At 34.8% G+C, this 20,694-nt stretch overlaps 1 non-coding gene across 1 annotated transcript; it reads right to left on the bottom strand.

Moving 5' to 3' along the window:
- Positions 1–281: 281 nt before the first annotated feature.
- On the bottom strand, positions 282–388 carry LOC128280305 (small nucleolar RNA R71). Its single transcript, XR_008270485.1, has one exon. It is a non-coding gene; the product is annotated as a small nucleolar RNA R71 (small nucleolar RNA).
- Between the last annotated feature and the right edge of the window lie 20,306 nt (positions 389–20,694).

Raw genomic sequence — 20,694 nt, 5'->3', positions numbered from 1 at the left:
AATTGAAACCAGTGATATTTCAAATGCTCCAAACATTGGGCTAATTTAGTGGTATGCCCACGAAAGATCCACATCTCCACCTTTGATTGTTTATGTAGGTGAGTTATTCATTCAAGATAGCCGGTGTGACTGAAGACGCATTGAGGTTGAAGTTGTTTCCGTACTTGTTGCGAGATCGAGCACAAGCATGGCTTAATTCATTGCCACCAAGTTCCCTATCTACATGGCAAGAAATAGCAGAGAGATTTTTGGTTAAGTATTTCCCGCCAAGCAAAAATGCTAAGTTGAGGAACAAGATCATAACTTTCCAACAATTGGATGAGGAGTTTTTATTTGAGGCTTGGGAGTGATTCAAGGAGTTACTTCGTAAGTATCCTTATCATGGGATTCCTCATTGTATCAAGTTGGAGACATTCTATAATCGTCTCAGTGCACATACAAGATTGATGGTAGATGATTCTTTGAATGGTGCAATTTTGTCTAAGTCTTATAATGAGGCTTATGAGATCATTGAGAGGATTGCGAGTAATAGCTACCGATAGCCAACAAATCAAGCAGTTTCAAGATAATGTGTAGCCATAGTTCATGAAATTGATGCCCTCACTTCGTTATTAGCTCAAGTGTCGTCTATTCCTCTATATTAAAACAATTTATTACTAATTGTGCTAATAATTTTGCAGCTTTGCCACCAAGTCTGTTTGAATTAGTTTTCTATGTGTACGGTAGGGAAGGTCATTCTTTTGAGAATTGTCCATCAAATCTCGAGTCAACATACTATTTGGGGAACCAACATCGAAATAAGAGTGGACAAGGACCCCAGTCCAACTTCTACAATCCTTCATGGCATAATCATCCTAATTTTTCTTGGAGCAACTAATGAAATGGACCGAACAACAACTTATTACAGCATAGACCCAACTAATCTCAAGGGTTTAATTAGCAAGATCCAAAACCACCTCAAGCTAAGGCATCAAATAGTTTGGAGAACTTGTTGAAAGCATACATGGCAAATAATGGCATTTTGATCCAAAGCTGAGCAGCAACATTGAAAAATTTGGAAAACTAAATAGGTCAGTTAGCTACGGAGCTTCGTAATAGACCTTGCCAAGCAATATTGAGAATCCAAGAAATTTGGGTAAAGAACATATCTAGGCAGTGGCATTGCGAAGTGGTAAAATTCTAGAACCCCGATGGATTGATGTCGAAGATAAGCCCGTTGAGAAGAATCAACCAACTATTGAAATTCTTACACCAAAAGAGTCAGAATCTGCAAAGATTGACTATGAAAATCCTAACTTAGTGAATTCAGATACTTTAACATCTTCTTTGGATGCAAATTTACCTACTCAAAAGATTTATGCAATTCAATCAAAAGTTCCATCACCTCCATATCTGCAAAGACTGCAGCAACACAAGCAGAAACAAGAGCTGCAATTCAAGAAGTTTTTGGATGTTCTGAAGCAGTTACACATCAATATTCCATTGGTGGAGGCTTTAGAACAAATTCCACATTATGTGAAGTTTATGAAGGATATATTGTCCAAGAAGAAACAACTGAGTGAGGATGAGACATTTGCCTTGACAAAGGAGTGCAGTGCATTCTTGTTGAACAAACTGCCACCGAAATTGAAAGACCCAGGAAGCTTTATATACCTGTAACATTGGTGAATCTTACTGTGGTAAAGCTTTGTGTAATTTAGGAGCGAGTATCAGCTTGATTCCTAAGTATATTTTCAAAATGCTAGGGATAGGTGAAGTAAGACCTACAACTGTGACGCTTCAGCTAGCAATCGATCTTTAGCATATCCCGAGGGAAAGACCGAGGATGTTTTGGTATGAGTCGATAATTTATTTTTCCTGTTGATTTCATTGTCTTAGATTTTGAAGCAGATAAGGAAGTACTGATCATCTTTAGGAGACCTTTCTTAGCCACGGGAAGAACATTAATTGATGTATAGAAAGGTGAACTCACCATGCGAGTTCAAGACGATCAGGTAACCTTTAACTTTCTTAAAGCGATGAAATTTCCCAATCCAACTGAAGAGTGTTTAGTTATGGAAGAGATAGAAACCTTGGATTCTATGGAAAGAAAATTTGAAGAAGATCCATTAGAGAAAACCTTAAATCTTGAACATTTGGTGGATGAAAAAGGTGAAGAAAACATGGCTTTGATGGAAGCCAATCTGAGAAATTTTATTCAATCCACATGGTTTGAATCATTGGAGTTAGAAGTCAGAGAATTTGTACAACCCAAGTTGTCAATTGAAGAAGCACCTAAACTCGAACTAAAGGTACTTCCTTCCCATTTGAAATATTTTTATTTAGGTGACTGTTCCACTTTGCTTGTGATAATTTCAGTAGAACTGATGAAAGATCAAGAGGAGCAACTAATTGCTATTCTAAAGAAATTTAAGAAAGCAATTGGTTGGACCATAGTTGATATTTGAGGTATAAGTCTTTATTTTTGCATGCATAAAATTATTTTAGAAGAAGGTGAAATAGCTCGAATTGATGGGCAAAGGAGGCTTAATCCTATTATGAAAGAAGTTGTGAGAAAGGAAGTGATCAAATGGTTAGATGCAGGAATTATCTATCCTATTTCAAATAGTTCGTGGGTAAGTCCCGTGCAGTGTGTGCCGAAGAAAGGTGGAATCACGATTGTTGAAAATGAGCTTAACGAGTTGATTCCAATGAGAACTATTACTGGTTAGAGAATTTGTATTGATTACAAGAAGTTGAATAAAGCCACTCGGAAGGACCATTTTCCGTTGCTTTTTATGGATCAGATGTTAGATCAACTGGCAGGTAATGAATTATATTGTTTTTTAGATGGCTATTCGAGATATAACCAAATAGTTGTAGCTTTAGAGGACCAACATAAAACAACCTTTACTTGTCCATCCAGTACATTTGCTTTTAGGCGAATGCCTTTTGGTTTATGCAATGCACTTGCAACATTTCAACGATGCATGATGGAATATTCGCTGATATGGTTGAAAATTTTGTTGAGGTTTTGATGGATGATTTTTTTATTTTAGGTAACACTTATGATATTTGTTTGAGTAATTTGACTAAGGTACTGAAGAGATGCAAAGAGACAAATCTTGTCCTTAATTGGGAGATATGCCATTTTATGGTTAAAGAAGGGATTGTCTTAAGGCATAAAATCTCAAAAAGAGGAATTTAAGTCGATAAAGAAAAGGTGGACATAATTGAAAGATTACCACCATTTCTCAAAAATTTCTAAATCATTGTGTTTGTTGTTAGACAAAGATATAGAGTTTGATTTCAACAAAGCATGTTTGGAAGCTTCTGAAGATCTAAAAAATGGGTTAATCTTAGCCCCAATAATTGTTACACTTGACTAGAGCTCACCGTTTGAGTTGATGTCCGATGCAAGTGATTATGTCATTGGAGCTGTAATGGATCAACAAAGAAACAAACTGTTTCACCCTATTTACTATGCATGCAAAACTTTGACGGGAGCCCAACTCAATTATATGGTAACTGAAAAGGAACTCTTTGCTATAGTTTTTACTTTTGACAAATTCTTCTCATATCTTATAGGTACCAAAGTTACAGTATTTACTGACCATGTGGCCATTAATACTGTAACAGCCCGATTTAGACCCTATTCAGAATGGTGGTTTTAGAACCACGAATTTGAGTCAGAAAATATTTTAAAAAATATTTTATGTGTTTATTATGAGTTAATTAATATCCGTGAAATTTTCGTGTTTTAATTTTATCGTTTGAGTGTCCGATTTAATAAATGGGCTTAATCGCGTAAAATGAAAATTTGATGGTTAAATGTGAAAGTGCCTAATTGTTGTCTTCTTTATAATATGAAGTATTTATCTTTCAATATTACCATTGTTTAAGTGTTGGACGGTTATAACCATGACTTATAATGGTTTAAAATTTTAGTTTAAAGGTTAAATTTGTAAATAGAAAATATGTTACTATAATAAAACATATAATAATACTTCATGCATTTGTCTTTTATTTTTTCCATGATCGAATGTTAAAAGAAAATAGTTTCGGCCATTGTTAAGCTTGATTAAGGTATGTAACTAGCTCAGTTTTTGATAATTTTTACGTTTTTGAGATCGTTGCAGTGTAATGTACAAAACCCATGTTTGAATTTCTAATTTTGATGAATACTTGGAGTTCTATCGTTGAAGAATAATTGAGCTTTGTGATTTTAGTTGATGAATTATGAAAGATATGTTTTGGATTAAAATGTTTTGTATTGGAATTTTTGATGATTTTGAGTAATTAGGACTAAATCGCAAAAATAATAAATTAAGGCACTAAATTGTGAAATAAAGGAAATGTATGGACTTGTATGAGCATAAGGAAGATTTGGCCTAAGCATGGTGTGTGCAAAATTTTGCATGTTTTGTGTTTTGTGCAATTTGGACTAAATTGTAAAAAGTGTAAAATGTCAGAGTAAAATGGTATTTGCCCATTTATGTGTTCTTGGACTAAATTGAATGAAATTATATTTGAATAAGTTTAATTGGAATATGTTTAGATCAAGAACTAAAGAAATCAGATCTGGATTGGGGGAAAACCAAAGTTGTCGAATAGTCATCCCGTTCCGATTACTGTTGTCCAAGGTAAGTTTATAGGCAAATAGATGTTGTAAATTTCAATATATGTATATTATAAATGCTAAATTGAATTGTTATAATTTCTTGAGAATGTACCGAAATGATATAAGTTTGAGAGCAATGGTTACGAGTTCGATTCTATCAAGTTACCACATTCGAAAGCCCCGTATGAGGCATAGGAATAGATAGGATATATATGTCATGACATAGGATTCCGATATGTGATGTGCGAGTAAGACCATGGCATCAATATATGTGTGCAAGTAAGACCATGTTTAATAAGCATGGTGTGTGCAAAATTTTGCATGTTTTGTGTTTTGTGCAATTTGGACTAAATTGTAAAAAGTGTAAAATGTCAGAGTAAAATGGTATTTGCCCATTTATGTGTTCTTGGACTAAATTGAATGAAATTATATTTGAATAAGTTTAATTGGAATATGTTTAGATCAAGAACTAAAGAAATCGGATCTGGATTGGGGGAAAACCAAAGTTGTCGAATAGTCATCCTGTTCCGATTACTGTTGTCCAAGGTAAGTTTATAGGCAAATAGATGTTGTAAATTTCAATATATGTATATTATAAATGCTAAATTGAATTGTTATAATTTCTTGAGAATGTACCGAAATGATATAAGTTTGAGAGCAATGGTTACGAGTTCGATTCTATCAAGTTACCATATTCGAAAGCCCCGTATGAGGCATAGGAATAGATAGGATATATATGTCATGACATAGGATTCCGATATGTGATGTGCGAGTAAGACCATGGCATCAATATATGTGTGCAAGTAAGACCATGTTTAATACGTTGGCATCGATATGTAATTCCGATATATGTGTGAGAGTAAGACCACGTTTAATACGTTGTCATCGATATGTGATTCCTATATATGTGTACGAGTAATACCACATTTAATACGTTGGCATCGATATGTGATTCTGATATATGTGATTACATGTAAGACCACGTCTGGGACGTTGGCATTGTACGATATGTGTGATTATCTCAGTATCCTATTCAATTCTGAATGGTTCAATAGGCAATGATAAGTTGTGATCAAATGTGTAATCGAGCTAAAGTGATTAGGTATGTGATAGTTAATTTCGTATTTGAAATTAAGGTAAGTTTGCTATCTGGTATGTGATACAAATTCAATATGACACAAGTGAAAATATATGTGATCTTTGTAACACCCTAAACTCATCCTAGACGTTATGGCTGAATCTAGTGATGTCACATTGAAGTGTTTTTCATAAAGCGTAATATTGTTTAAAAAGCCCAATCTTTATTAAGCCTCTTTGTGTGATCTAAAAGATGATTTTAAAACTCGTGTCACTATCAAAAGTGTTTACTTTAAAACGTTATTAATTTCAAAATTTCGTTTGTAGCGGAAACTTTTTAAAACAGCTGCGTCCTACTTGTAAAATGTTGTTTTCTTGTGGTAGCACTTAAAACCGTTTACGTATTCATGGTATTTTTGAAAACATTTGTCTTTTTGAAAACAAGCATGTTTTTCTTACTGCTAGCAGTATTAAAGCAAAACAAATATAAATCCCCATATTAAAAATAAAATCCAGAGAGGCCTTATTACATAAAAATATCCAAATTAAACTACGTATAAATTAAAAGCTAGATATGAGAGCATAAGCTATTGTGTAGCCACCTTCGAGTCTCTGTAGCATCGATCCACCTAAGAATTACTTACACAGATATGCAGAAGGGTGAGTTTACAAAAACTCAGTGTGTAATCCCTTAATAAGCAAACAGTCAAACATATAGTGAGAAAATACAGTCTGGGCCTAAGCCCTTTTTAGTAATAGTGGCAATTTTGGGCTTTAGCCCATCTCAATACAGAAACAGCCATATGTTTGGGTCTTGGCCTTTTGTAGTAACAGTAAACAGTGCAAAAACAATAAACAGTATGCAAGTCCTACCATCCAGCCTCTACACTCCATCTCTGTCCAGCCCTACACATCACGTAGGGATAAAATCAACCCACCCATCCCTATACACCAAAAATATAGCACCAGTTGCGACACTAATCAGTATTTACAGTAGAGCTACTAGTATAATAGGCTTAGAGCCATCAGTGATTTGTAGTACAGCTACCAGTACAGTACACTTCCTTCGATCATATATAAACTCACCCCCATGCAATGCATCATGCAACGTGCCATGTCATATCATAATATTATACATGTACTCAATACAGTTACAAATAACATGCTAAAATATAAACATACATCACATAGGGCAAAACAGTCATCTTAGCACATAACGGTAAAATAGTCAATTTACCACATAAGGGTAAAATAGTCATTTTACCACACAAGGACAATATATTCATTTTACCATAAAGAGGGTCTAGGTACACTTACTGACCCAACAGTAGGTTTTCAGTCGTCTTGGGTGACCCGTGCAACCTTAACAGTCATACAATGAAAATGGGCCCAAGGCCCATTATACGGGCCCATGTGGGCCTACACACTCGGGTGGCCCACTAAGCCCAAAAATGGCTTTGGCTGTGTGAACTACACAGCCAAGCCTAATAATCTCCACACGTACGTGTGGTTAACCCGTGTGGGGCTCACGAGCTGTGGGGCCCACAAGGCCTATTTCGGCCCAATGTGGCCCAAAACAGCCTAAGACCATGAAATCACTCATGGTGGCCTCCATGATCAGATGCCCACGTTTATGCATTCGGATTACCACACGAGTGTGCGCACGCCCATGTGGCATTATTAGTCACATTTTTTGGCTTTTTCCGTTTTATGATAAAGGGCAGTGTGATAACTATCTTTTCTACCGCCCTACTACATGCTAGCAGTCCAAATGTAACGAACCCATACCCAGGACCGTCGCCGGAGTCGAGCACGAGGTGTTAACAGACTTAATTCATTAATTAAACAGCTCAAACAATTTATTTTAGAATTTCCAGACAAGCTGGCTAATTGCATCACAGTTGCTAAAAAATCCATATCTCTAGTTACGAAACTTGAAATACAATTCTGTAAATTTTCTCTAAAACTAGACTCATATATCTACTTACTAATTTTTTTATAGAATTTTTTGGTCAGGAAAATTAGTATAGTTTATTAGTTAAAATCTCCCCTATTTCAGGGTTCGGCTACTCTAACCCCTATGTATTTCAAATCATATATCTCCATGTACAGACTTTCAATGACCATGTAGTTTGTTTATAATAAAACTAGACTCAATAAGGATTTCATAAATGTAAGGTAAAACTCCTAATTATTTTTTTACAATTTATGGTGAAGTTTTAAAGTCAAAAGAGGGGATTCAGAGATCGTTCTGACCCTGTTCCACTAAAACTTAAATATCTCATAACATATAGCTCATTTACCTGTTTTGTTTCTTCCATATGAAAATAGACTCATTAAGCTTAGATTTCATAACTTATTCATCATTTAATTCCATTTCTACCATTTTTAGTGATTTTTAAAATTCACATCACTACTGTTGTCTGATTCTGTTTTGTGGCAAATTTTACCTTTCCAAGGATTTTCATGGTTTAGTTAAGACATAAAGCATACATGTTATCATATATAAACTTGATTATCCAGTCCAACATCTAATCATTCTAAAACATTTCCATTCCATCCATGGGCCATATCATAAGATTATACACACAAAATGATTGGAATGCTATACATGCCATATTTCCAAAATTATAAGTCATTATACCGCGATTGTCCAGTGATAGTGTAAGCGTGCCTCCGACCGTCCCGATCTCCAAATTGACTTGTCAAAACTATAAAGAATGAAAAGGAGGGAGTATGCATAGATGCTTAGTAAGTCCACATGCAAATAACAAATAACTTAACAAAGCAATTATACCAACCAACATTAGCATAATATCGCCAAAACGTATATCACATTTCTATTCATCATTCATCATCTTACCATATTATTGTTGTCGTATCAAGTCTCAACCCAAGGGTTAAGTACATACCTATCTAAAGTACCCATTCCACAACACTTACCAATACGTCACTTGCATCTTGAGTATTCTTCCATTTCACTAGAATTTTACCCATTGAACACATCGGAATATAACTCGGATACATGGAAAGTTTGCACATAAGTGCCACATATGTAGCCAAGCTACCATGTAACCTGCCCATAAGTGAACTCGAACTCAACTCAACGAGCTCGGGAGTTCACATCCATAAGTGAACTCGGACTCAACTCAACGAGCTCGAATGCCTAGTTACATCTCACGAACTCAAACTCAACTCAACGAGCTCAGATATTCGCATCCATAAGTGAACTCAGACTCAACTCAATGAGCTCGGATGCCCAAATATCCTAATCTATTCCTAAGGTTCAACGAGGCTTTCCTCGTTCATACTCCTTTACCATTCTCCTTGGAATACTAATGACGATACTTCGGTAGTCTTTCACATTTTTCACATAATTCATAAAATTTTTGCATGTTGTCCAACAATGACCACAAAGAATAGAATTGCATGATAACAATCATAATATCGTATAAGTAGCATTAAATGATTTAAAATAACGGTTATATTACAATATTTACATATGAACTTACATCGATACTAAATGAGAATAGGCGAGCCTATTCCTCGTAAACTTTATTTTTCCCCCGATCTCGACTTGAATCTCTTTTCTCTTGATCTATAATACCAAATTAATTTATTTAATACACAAATTCATCAAAACAGCCCCTAGTACGAACTTTGGAAAAATTACCATTTTGCCCCTAAACTTTCACATATTTACACTTTTTCCTCAAGGCTCGTAAATTAAACCTCATCCTATTTTCTTATGTTTTATGACATGCTGATCATTTTTCCCTTCTATAGAAACATCAAATTCATACTCTAACATGTACTTATGAATATTAGGTATTTTTACCGATTATGTCATTTTACTCGTTTTTACGAAAAATCACTTAGTAAAAGTTGTTTAACACAATCTCAAACTTCATATTCTACCATAAAAAATCAAAATTCATACATATCATCCATGGGTAAAATTTTAAATATAAACCCTAGCTCAAAATATTGGTAGAAATAGGTAAACCGAGCTACGAGAATTTAAAAAATGTAAAGAACATTGAAAACAGGCATAGAAAACACTTTCAATCAAGGATTAAAAGTGTTGAAACCCTAGCTATGGTGGAGAGCAAAATTCAGCAGCAACTTATGGAGAACATGATCATTTTTGTGTTATTTTTCCCATTTTATTTCATTTAATATCCAAATGACCAAAATGCCCTTGCTTACTAAACTTTCAAAAATTTCATCCATGTCCAATTTTTGTCCATAAACTTAGAAATTGGTCAAAAATTGCTATTTAAGACCTCCTAATTAATATTTCAAAGCAATTTCATACTAGAAAATTCTAAAATGCAAGTTTTGCAACTTATTCAATTTAGTCCCTAACTTCAAATTAAGCACGTTATGCATAGAATTTCTTCATGAAATTTTCACACAATCATGAAATCATATCACAGACCTCAAAATAATCATAAAATAATTATTTCTGTCTCAAATTTTGTGGTCCCGAAAGCACTATTCCGATTAGGCCCTAATTCGGGTTAGCACACCAAGTACCTATAATGGATCAAGTTACCATTCAATTAATCACTATACAGTCTAATTCATCCAAACCCAACAAAATATTCAACCTCCACTAGAACAAATCATACCGTCAATCCAATAACAGAAGATTCCCTATTTTCTATTACGTCAATAACAATCTCTAGTCCCTCAGTCGATTCCAAATCTAAACCATATACAACCCTTTAAACAAAATACATCCAATAATAGAGTAGTGAAGAGCCGAATACTTACCAAAAAAGTGCTAAGAATTGTGAAGTAGATGATAACCAACAAACGAGGAGAGGAGTTGTATTGACTACAACATCGACAGAGAGTATTGAAGGAAAAGTCGGCATAGTGAGGGTAAGAGAATGAGTAACATTTGGCCAAAGCAAAACCAATAGAGAGAGAAGGTGAGAAGAAAAAGAAAGAAAGCAATCGTACACTCAAATCGATTGATGAAATGAAAGTTCCGAAACCAAAAGAACAAGAGGAGGAGATGTGGAGTATTCAACCAACAACAAGAGGAAGAAAGAAAAGGAATTGGGAGAAAGAGAATAGGGAAAATGGAGTATTCGCTCAAGGCTAAAACTAAGAGAACAACTACCAGAGGAGAGCCAAACAATCAATAAGAAAACTCTAGGGAAGTGCACACTCAGAATAAGCAAAAACAAAAGAAAAACAAGAAGATACCTGAATAGTCTATAGCAATATTCGGCCCCCAAGAAGAGAGAAAACAATCAAAAAAATCAAAAATAGAGAGAAAATGCCCAACGAAGCTGAAATCCCCGAAGGTAAGAGTCTCCATTCAGCCCTAACACTCCAACTCCATTCAAAATCCCACCTTTTTCTCCTTAAATCCCTTAAAACCATCCAGCAACCCTTAATCCACTCCTCAAATCTCTCAACCATCCAATTCAAATTCCACTACAACTCTGCAGTATTTCGATCAAACTCTACTACCCACATGGCATAGGCAGCAAAATAAAACCCCCATTGCACAAACCAGGACTCAAACTTCAAGCCTCAGACAATAGCAACACACCACTTATCCCCTGGGCCAGCAAGCTCTTTTCTGTCATGTTCTTCCTTTATTTACTTAAAAGCCTACTGCCTAGAGACAATACTTATTCCTTTAAAAACAAAACTTTTTGCACTTGCTCAGGCTTAAACCCAAGATTTCTCAGACACTTCCTAGCACACTTAACCACTGAAACAGATGCACAATTGTGTCACTTTCTTGCATAACTAAATATTTATGAGCAGCTTCCTAACTGTTCCCACACTCAAGACCTAATATTTCTAGGCCCAAAATTTTGGGCGTTACAATCTTAGAAGTGAAAAATTAATTATGTTATTATCTATAAGTGCATTCAGCCAATTTGAATTTGTGGCATACTTATATGTTTGATAAATGTAATTACAAGATTGAAATTGTATACGAACATAATAGCAAAATTCAATTTTGTTGTATTGAATTATAAATGTCATTAATTTGCTTATAACTTACTAAGCTATGATAGCTTACTTTCTGTGTGTATGTTTGCCTTTGTTTTATAGTTTTTGGAGTCATGTTACAAGATCAGGGATCGTCAGTGAAGTTTATCATACTATCGATTTTTTTCGGTACTTTATAAGCTGAAATTTGAACCTATGGCATGTATAGGCTAGATTATATTTGGATATGTTTGATTTTGGTATGTGTATATATATAAGCCATGAAAAAATGGCTTGTTTATTTTGTCAAGTTCGGTGTCAAGGTTTGATCAAATTATGGCTATGTTTGGTTGTGGTTTTGGTGATTCGGCTATGGTTTATACATAGATAAATATAAGTGAACTTGGTTGATATGCTTTGTTAAGGTTTTGTTATGTGAGTTGGTATTAAGGTAAAGTTGGTTATGGCATATAGAGAAAGTGAAGTTGATATGTTATTTAATATTGAGGTTTAGTAAGTTTGATTATGGATAAGTTTATTTTGGCAAAAAGGTTTATTTGATGAATGTGAGTTTAGCTATGATATTTTACTATCTATGTTCGGTTTATGATGGCTAGAATGGATATGATTTTATTGTTATATGGAAGTCATATTAAATGACCCAATATATATATATAAATTGATTTAGTTGTGTATATGAAATTTTGGCATGATTTATAGCATATGGAATTGGCATGTTTTGATTTGGTTAAATTATATGGAAAATTATTAATGTTAGTCGAGTGAGCAATGTATGAATTGATTACGTTGCAAGTGAAATTCGGTCATTTAGATATGATTATATGTAATTGTGAAATTTTGCTTTGTTAAGCATGAGGTATAGTTCAACTTAGGCTAATATGGGCATGTAGGAAAGCTTACAAATGAATGTATTGTTGTATGTTGATTACATGAAAATGAATTATGATTAATGTTTATTTTAAGTATTCAAATGCCATGTTATTTAGTTAATATGTTCGGCCAATAGAAATATAAAGTATATGCGATATGATATGTTTTATGTTAATGAGATTAGTAAAATGATTAAATAAATATTGTTGATATGTTTAACTTCTAAAGCATGATTAGTATATGTGTTAGAATTGGTAAAAATCATATTGGTTTTTGTTTGGTTAAGTAATGCAAATGTATGAATAATGTAAGTTGAGAACTATATGGTTTAAATTAATATGGTCTTATGCGCATAGTCTTGTGATAAGTTAAAATGGCTAGGCATATTGATTTGGATTGGTTTTTGAGCGCTCAGATTAAGTATGCTATGAAATGTCTTTGATGTTTGAAAACGATTAAAGATATTATAGTGGATTACACATGAATTAGTAATGCACATGATTATATTTGATTAATTGATAATGATATTGATATTGATATTGTTAAATTTTATAGCATAAATTATTTTTGTAATATGATTAATAATGTATATTCGATTTTTATTGTTTATGTGTTTTGTATATGTAAACTTAACTTATATAATGAGTGATTGGTTGCTAATTGAGTACAAAATTATTATAAAGAAGTTGATATAATATTGTGCATGATTTGTAATAAGTGACTGTGATGAACTATGCTTATGTTTCGTAAGGCCTCGTAACCCTAATCTAGCGACAGATATAAGTTAGGGGTGATACAAATATTTACTCACGAAGAAAGATAACCAAGACTAATTCGTTAGATACTTTTACTCCAAGAATTTGACCTTGAGATCCAAGACAAAAAGGTGTCAAAAATCAAAAGCTGGTCATCTGTCGAGGTTGGAGCAAGATAAGGTAACTCGATCATGTGTGCCTATCAACGAGAATTTCCCAGATGAACAATTATTTGAGGTAAGTCAAATTCATGAAACACCTTGGTTTGCTGATTTTGCCAATTATCTTGTATGTGGAATAATTCCTTGAGAAATGACATACTAACAAAGGAAAAAATTCCTTTATGATAGTCAGTATTATTTTTGGGAGAATCCATTTTTGTTTAAACAGTGTGTAGATAATATAATCCGCAAGTGTGTAGCTGAAAGTGAGATTGCTGAGATCTTGTATCATTGTCATTCCTCTCTAAGTGGGGGACACTTTGGTGGTTCTTGAACTGCAGCAAAAATTTTTTAAGCAGGTTTCTTTTGGCCTACACTATTCAAAGATGCTTACGCTTATGTGCAAAACTATAATAAATGCCAAAGGATCAAAAATATATCAAGGAGGAATGAAACGCCCTTAACAAACATTTTGGAGATTGAATTATTCGACGTATGAGGCACTGACTTCTTAGGTCAGTTTCCTTCTTCATTTGGGAACAAATACATCTTAGTTGATGTGAACTATGTATCCAAGTGGGTTGAAGTTGAAGCATACCCTACAAATGATGCTAATGTAGTCATGCGTTTCCTACATAAACATGTGTTTACACGATTTAGGACACTAATAGCTATTATTAGTGATGAAGGTTCTCACTTTTTGAACAAATGACTTAAGTGTTGCTTGAAAAATTTGATATGAAGCAGAAGATTGCTACTACCTATCACCCCCAGTCTAATGGGCAAGTTGAAAGAGTGAACAATAAAATCAAAGGTATCTTTGAAAGGGTAGTATGCCCTTACAGAAAAGACTGGTCTCGAAGGCTCGATGATGCATTATGGGCATATCGAACAACATTTAAGACACCGTTAGGAATGAATCCTTATCGGTTAGTCTTTGGAAACGCATGTCATCTGCCATTAGAGTTGGAGAATATAGCTCACTGGGCTTTAAAGCAGTTGAACTTTGATCTTAAGCAAGTCAGTGAGAGAGGATGTTACAACTTGATGAGTTGGAAGAGCTGAGGTTGTTTTCCTATGAAAATGCCAAAATGTGTAAAGAAAGATCAAAGAGTTGGCATGATAGTCATATACAACTTCGCAAGTTTAAAAAAGGTTAGAAGGTTTTGTTGTTTAATTCAAGGTTGAAGTTATTTCCTAAAAGCTTAATCCCGATGGAAAGGACCCTATACCATCTGCTGAGTTTATCCTTATGAAGCTATTGAATTATACAACAATTACGGAGGTATGTTTAAAGTTAATGGCCAACATCTCAAAAACTATTGGGATGGTGAAGTTGAGTGCGTTGAATCCTCGTTCAAATTAACAGACCTTTGATTTTTCATGAACCTGTTTTGTAAATAAATAAATAATTAGAGTTTATTTTCTTAACTTATTCCATTTAATTAATTCTATTTAAGGAGATTAGAACTTAAGCGGGACCGCTGTGACCCCTCCAACTTTTCCTGGGGATTAATTTAATGTAATTTGTTAAGAAGAAATTTTCTAATTAAGATTTAAAATTTTTAAGTTTCATTTGTTTTGTTTAACTTTTCAATTTTTATGTTAAATTTTTAAGGGGATTCTTGCTTTGTTATTTATTTAATTATTTTTATGTCTTTAGGAATTTATTTCTTTCGTAATTAGGATTTAATTTCTACAAAATAAAACATCACAAGCATGAATAAACTAACCACTTCTTTAGAAAGAAAAAGACTAAGTGTAACATCCTGAATTAGGGCCAAGTCGGGATAGTGGTTTCAAGACCACAAATTCGATGTAGAAATAATTACTTTATGATTATTATGGGGTTTATGATATGATTGCATGCTTGTGTGAAAATTTCAGGAAGAAATTTGGTGAATAAGTGTCCAACTTAACTTTTAGGAATAAATTTCAAAAGTTGCAAAATGTGAGTTCTAGAAGCTTTAAGCATGAAATTGCCATGGATTATTTGAAAGAATGGACAAAAATGGACATAGTTAGGAAAATTTGAAAGAAAGGCATTAAAGGGCATTTTGGTCATTTGGTTGATAAAATAAAAAGGGAAAGATGAAGAAAAATTTGCTCATCTTCTTCAAGTGTGTGCCGAAAATTACAAGAGCCATAATTAGGTTTTTCTTCAACTTTCAAGCTCGATTGTAAGTACACCCTAGCCCCGTTTTTAATGTTCTTTATGTTTTTGAGATCCTTGAAGCATGATCTACCTATTTCTTGCCTTATTTTGAGTTAGGGTACATGTTTAAAAATTGACTCATATGTTACATGCATGTATTTTGATGTTTAATGGAGGAATATGAAAGTTTGATGTATGATAATCATCTTTTACTAAGTGGTTTTCATGAAAACACCTAGAAATGACTTATTTGTAAAGTTTGTAAAATGATTAGTAAGATGTATGATTTGATGAGAAATGTGGGCTGCTATGAGGATGTTATAAGTTCAGCTAGGCTTGGGTAACAAAGAAAATAAGTACATTTCATTTTACGAGCCTAAGGACTAATTTGTAAATATGTGAAAGTTTAGGGGTAAAATTTTAATTTTGCCAAAGTATAATTTATAGATAGTTTTGAACAATGTGATAATTAAATAAGTGAAATTTTCTATTCTAGATCAAGAAAAATGGAGTCCGGACCTAAACCGAGGAAAGAACAAGGTTGTGGACTAAATCGAATAATTAGCCATATTTTGGTATCGAGGTAAGTTCATGTGTAAATAATGCAATATTATATCATGTTTTAATGTTTTATTAATGTCTTATTCTCTATGTTTAATTGTTATGATGAGTGTATGAATGACGTTATAGTCTTTGAGTATGACATTGTGAACGAGTTTGACAAATATATGACATCGAGAAACCCGTTTGAACCTTAGGAATAGAATAGGATACAAGTGACATGTCACTAGGTACTATGTGATTATGAGCTCGTGAGATTATGTGTATATGTGACTATGTGAATACAGGTGCTAGTCATGTACGTCCTACCGGCAGCTGGGTAGCCCGGCATGTGTTGCAGGTACCTGTCAGCTTGTGTGAGCAGCTCTTGTAGTTACATCCTGACTGCCAGCTTATGTGAGTAGGCTTGTGATTAGCTCAAGAGTGAGAAATGTGTGATATGAGATATGAGGTAGCATTGGCTACGTATGTTGCACTTATTTGCAAACTTTCCGTGTATCCGATAATATTTCAAGTGTTCAATAGGTAAACCAGTGAGATATGCAACAAGTAAGTCAATGATGAGGAAATATGAAAATGTGTTACGGGTTGGTATAGGTATGTATGAAAAACTCATATGAATGAGCTCGGTATATGATGAACTTTTGGTAAGATTGAGAATGAGTAAGTTATGCCTATGTAACTATGATGACATATATGTAAATTATGTAATGTTAATTGTATAATATTCATGCTTATGTTGCTATTTATTTGCATGTGAACTAACTAAGCTTTATGCTTACTCCCCTCTCTTTTCCATTTTCTTATAGTATCGCCAAGCTAGCTCGGGGATCAAAGAATGTCGGAGCTCGATTCACACTATCAAACTAATCTTTTGGGTATAGTGAATTCAAGTATTTTGAGTATGGCATGTATAGGGACTTGGTCTTTTTGTTTATGTCATATTGGTTGCCAAATGTGTTGGCTTATAATGATTTGATGATTCATTTTGTATATGGCCATGAGATATGGCCTATATTAATTATGGAGATGTAATCCTATTCATATATGCATGCATGTGCTATGTTCACTCGTGATGTGGTTAAATGCATTTGGCATGGATGAATTGTGAATATGGTCATGGATGTTTGATGATGGAATTGTGAGTAAATGGCATAATAACAACTATGATGGAATTGTGAGTAAATGGCATAATAACAACTAAGGCATGAATGTATAAAATGGAAGTAAATTGATGTTATATATTGCATGTGATTTGGTATGCTTGGTCTAAATAAAATATGAAGTCTTAAGCTAGCATAAATTGATAAGAAGTTAATAAGCATGAGCCATGTTTATGACTGTGTAAATGCTCATTTGTGCCATGTAGGATGTCATTGAGATGTTTAAGTGTGCATGTGTTAATAAGGGTGACAAAAGGCTTGGAAAATAGCCTTAAAGTTGTCCACACTAATAGGCACATGGGCATGTGTCTAAACCATGTGTGACACACGGTCTGCCCCATTGGAGTGTGATCTAGCCGTGTGTCCCCTGCACCCTAATTAGGTAAAACAAAATGTCCAGTAGTAAACACATGGGCAGAGACACGGCCGTGTGTCTCCGCTGTGTGAAGGACACAGCCTCAGGACATGGGCGTGTGCCCAGGTCATGTAAAGTTTGCACCTGGTTTTTTGAATTTAATTCGCCACATAGCCTAAATACATGGGCGTGTGAGTTGGCAGTGTGACCCTAATTGTGTTGATGACATCATAAATAGAAAGTTACACGGGCTGAGGACACGGGTTTGTCTCAATCCACACGGGCGTGTGACCCTCCAAAACAAGAAAATTTTCTAAGTGTCGCAAAAGTTTCAAAAGTTCTTAGTTTAGTCCCAAACCCCACTCAATGTATGTTTTGGGCCTCGTGGGCGTATATTAGGGACAATATGCTTCTGTATAAATGGTTTTAATTTGGGCAAAATTTTATGGCCTGGTTTTGTATGAATGTTTTTCTTTAAATTCGATAACACCTCAGACCCTCTCTCGGTGTCAGATACGGGTAAGGGATGTTGCATTTAGTGGTATCAAAGCTACGATTTAGTCGATTCTTGGACTAACATGGCATGTGTACGAGTCTAGCTATACATGCCATAAATGGTTTATGATAGTGTTGCGACTCTTGACCTTTTAAATTGTGTTTTCATATAGTAATTGGTGGTGACTCATAACCTTTTAAATTGTGTTTTCATATAGTAATGGATCCCAATCAAGCTGAAGCTGATGATGTAGAAAGTAATGCGCGGGCTCCCGTTCAAAGGGCAGCACCAGTTGAGAGTAGGCCTATCACCGTGAGTTAGGGAGGAGGAGAAGAGGCTAGGGAAGCCTTCCTCCATATGATGAATGTATGGTATACGGAGTTCATTCGAATGAACCCAAACGCTCAACCCCCTCCACCCCTACCTATTCCTCAACCTGTTCTTGTAGCATCCCAAGGTATGGATTTTATGAGATTAAATAGAATTCGAAAGCAAGGGCCGAAGAGTTCTGAGCTAGTATAGATGATGACCATGAGAGGGCAGAGTTCTGGCTCAAGAATACCATTAGGGTATTTGATAAGTTATCATGCACACCTAAAGAATACATGAAATGTGTTGTGTCCCTCCTGAGAGACTTGGCTTATCAGTGGTGGAAACCTTTGTGTCGGTGGTACCAAGGGAGAGAGCTAATTGGGAATTTTTCCAAGAATAATTCCGTAAGAAGTACATTAGCCAGAGGTTTATGATTAGAAAAGAAAAGAATTCGTCGAGTTAAAACAAGGCCAAATTACGGTAACAGAATATGAGTGTGAGTTTGTGAGACTGAGCAAATACGCTCGAGAATGTGTATCGACTGAGGCCACCATGTGTAAAAGATTTGAAGATGGGTTAAACAAAGACATCTGATTGTAGGTGGGTGAGCTTGAACTGAAAGAATTTGTTGTGCTCGTAAAGAGAGCTTGTAAAGCCTAGAAATTGGCTAAAGAGAAAAAGAAAGCTGACTTAGAGTCTCGAGATTTGAAGAAGAGATAGATGGGTAAGTCATTTCAGTCCTCATCTAATAAATCGAGAAAGTTTAATACTCGATCAAGTGCTTCAGTTGGGTTTTCAAACTGAAACCATGGGAAACAGTTTTCGGGTCATAAGGCTCAGACTACTTCGATAGCGAGTGTGGGTAATGCTCGACCTAATAGATTCTACTGTTACATTATGGCAGATGTCACGCCGGTGAGTGATGGATGAATAACTGGGCATGTTTCAAATGCAGATCACATGATCATTTCATCAAGGATTGTCTTGAGATTGTTGAGAAAGAGAAATTTCAGAGTGCAAGATCTGGTAATATAGCTTCTAGTGGGAGGCCACAGAAAAATATGGGAAATAGAGTGTGTAGTGAGAGTGTACCTAGAGATCCAGTTGTAAGAACCGAGGGTAGAGCACCTACGAGGACTTATGCCATTCGTGCTCGCAAAGAGGCTTCATCTCCTGATGTGATTATAGGTACCTTCTCTCTTTATGATACTTCTCTTATTGCTTTGATTTATCCGGGATCTACCCATTTGTATGTTCATGTGAAATTGGTGTCTAGTATGAATATGCCTGTTGAGTCTACAGAATTTGTGATAAAAGTGTCAAACCCTCTAGGCAAGTATGTGTTAATTGACAAAGTATGTAAAATTGCCCTTTAATGATTAGAGGTTATTATTTTTCGGCTAATCTTATGCTTTTGTCGTTTGATGAATTCGATATAGTACTTAGTATAGATTGGTTGACCATGCGTGATGTAGTAGTAAATTGTGGAAGGAAAAGTATTGAATTGAAATGTTAAAGTGGTGATATTCTTCAAGTTGAATTAGATGAATCAGATAGCTTGCCTGTAGTGATTTCTTCTGTGACAGCTTAGAAATGTATGAGAAAGGGTTGTGAAGCTTATCTTACCTTTGTGTTGAATACAAAAGAGTCTGAGTTGAAAATTGAGTCAGTGCCGGTAGTATGTGAATATCGAGATGTGTTTTCAGAAGAGTTGCCCAGATTGCCTCCTATTAAAGAAGTTTAATTTGGCATTGATCTAGTCCCTGGTAAGCACCTATTTCAATTGTTCCGAATAGAATGACACCGACTGAATTGAAAAATTTGAAAGCTCAGTTACAAGAGTTAACGGATAAAGGTTTTGCGAGACCTAGTTTTTCTCCGTGGGGTGCACCGGTACTATTTGTGAAAAAGAAAGATGGATCAATGAAACTCTGTATAGAAAATCAGCAGCTCAATAAGGTAACCATAAAGAACAAGTATCCCTTGCCAAGGATCGATGATTTGTTTGACCAATTAAAGGGAGCCACAGTATTTTCCAAGATTGACCTGAGGTCCAGTTACTACCAGTTGAGAGTTAAAGACTCGAATGTACCGAAAACAACTTTTTGGACAAGGTATGGTCATTATGAATTTCTTGTCATGCCTTTTGGCTTAACTCCTGCTATATTTATAGATTTAATGAACTGAATTTTTTAACCGTACTT

The sequence above is a fragment of the Gossypium arboreum genome, chromosome 8, assembly GCF_025698485.1.
Source record: "Gossypium arboreum isolate Shixiya-1 chromosome 8, ASM2569848v2, whole genome shotgun sequence".
Lineage (NCBI taxonomy): Eukaryota > Viridiplantae > Streptophyta > Magnoliopsida > Malvales > Malvaceae > Gossypium > Gossypium arboreum.
This window is presented reverse-complemented; position numbering and strand designations above follow the sequence as displayed.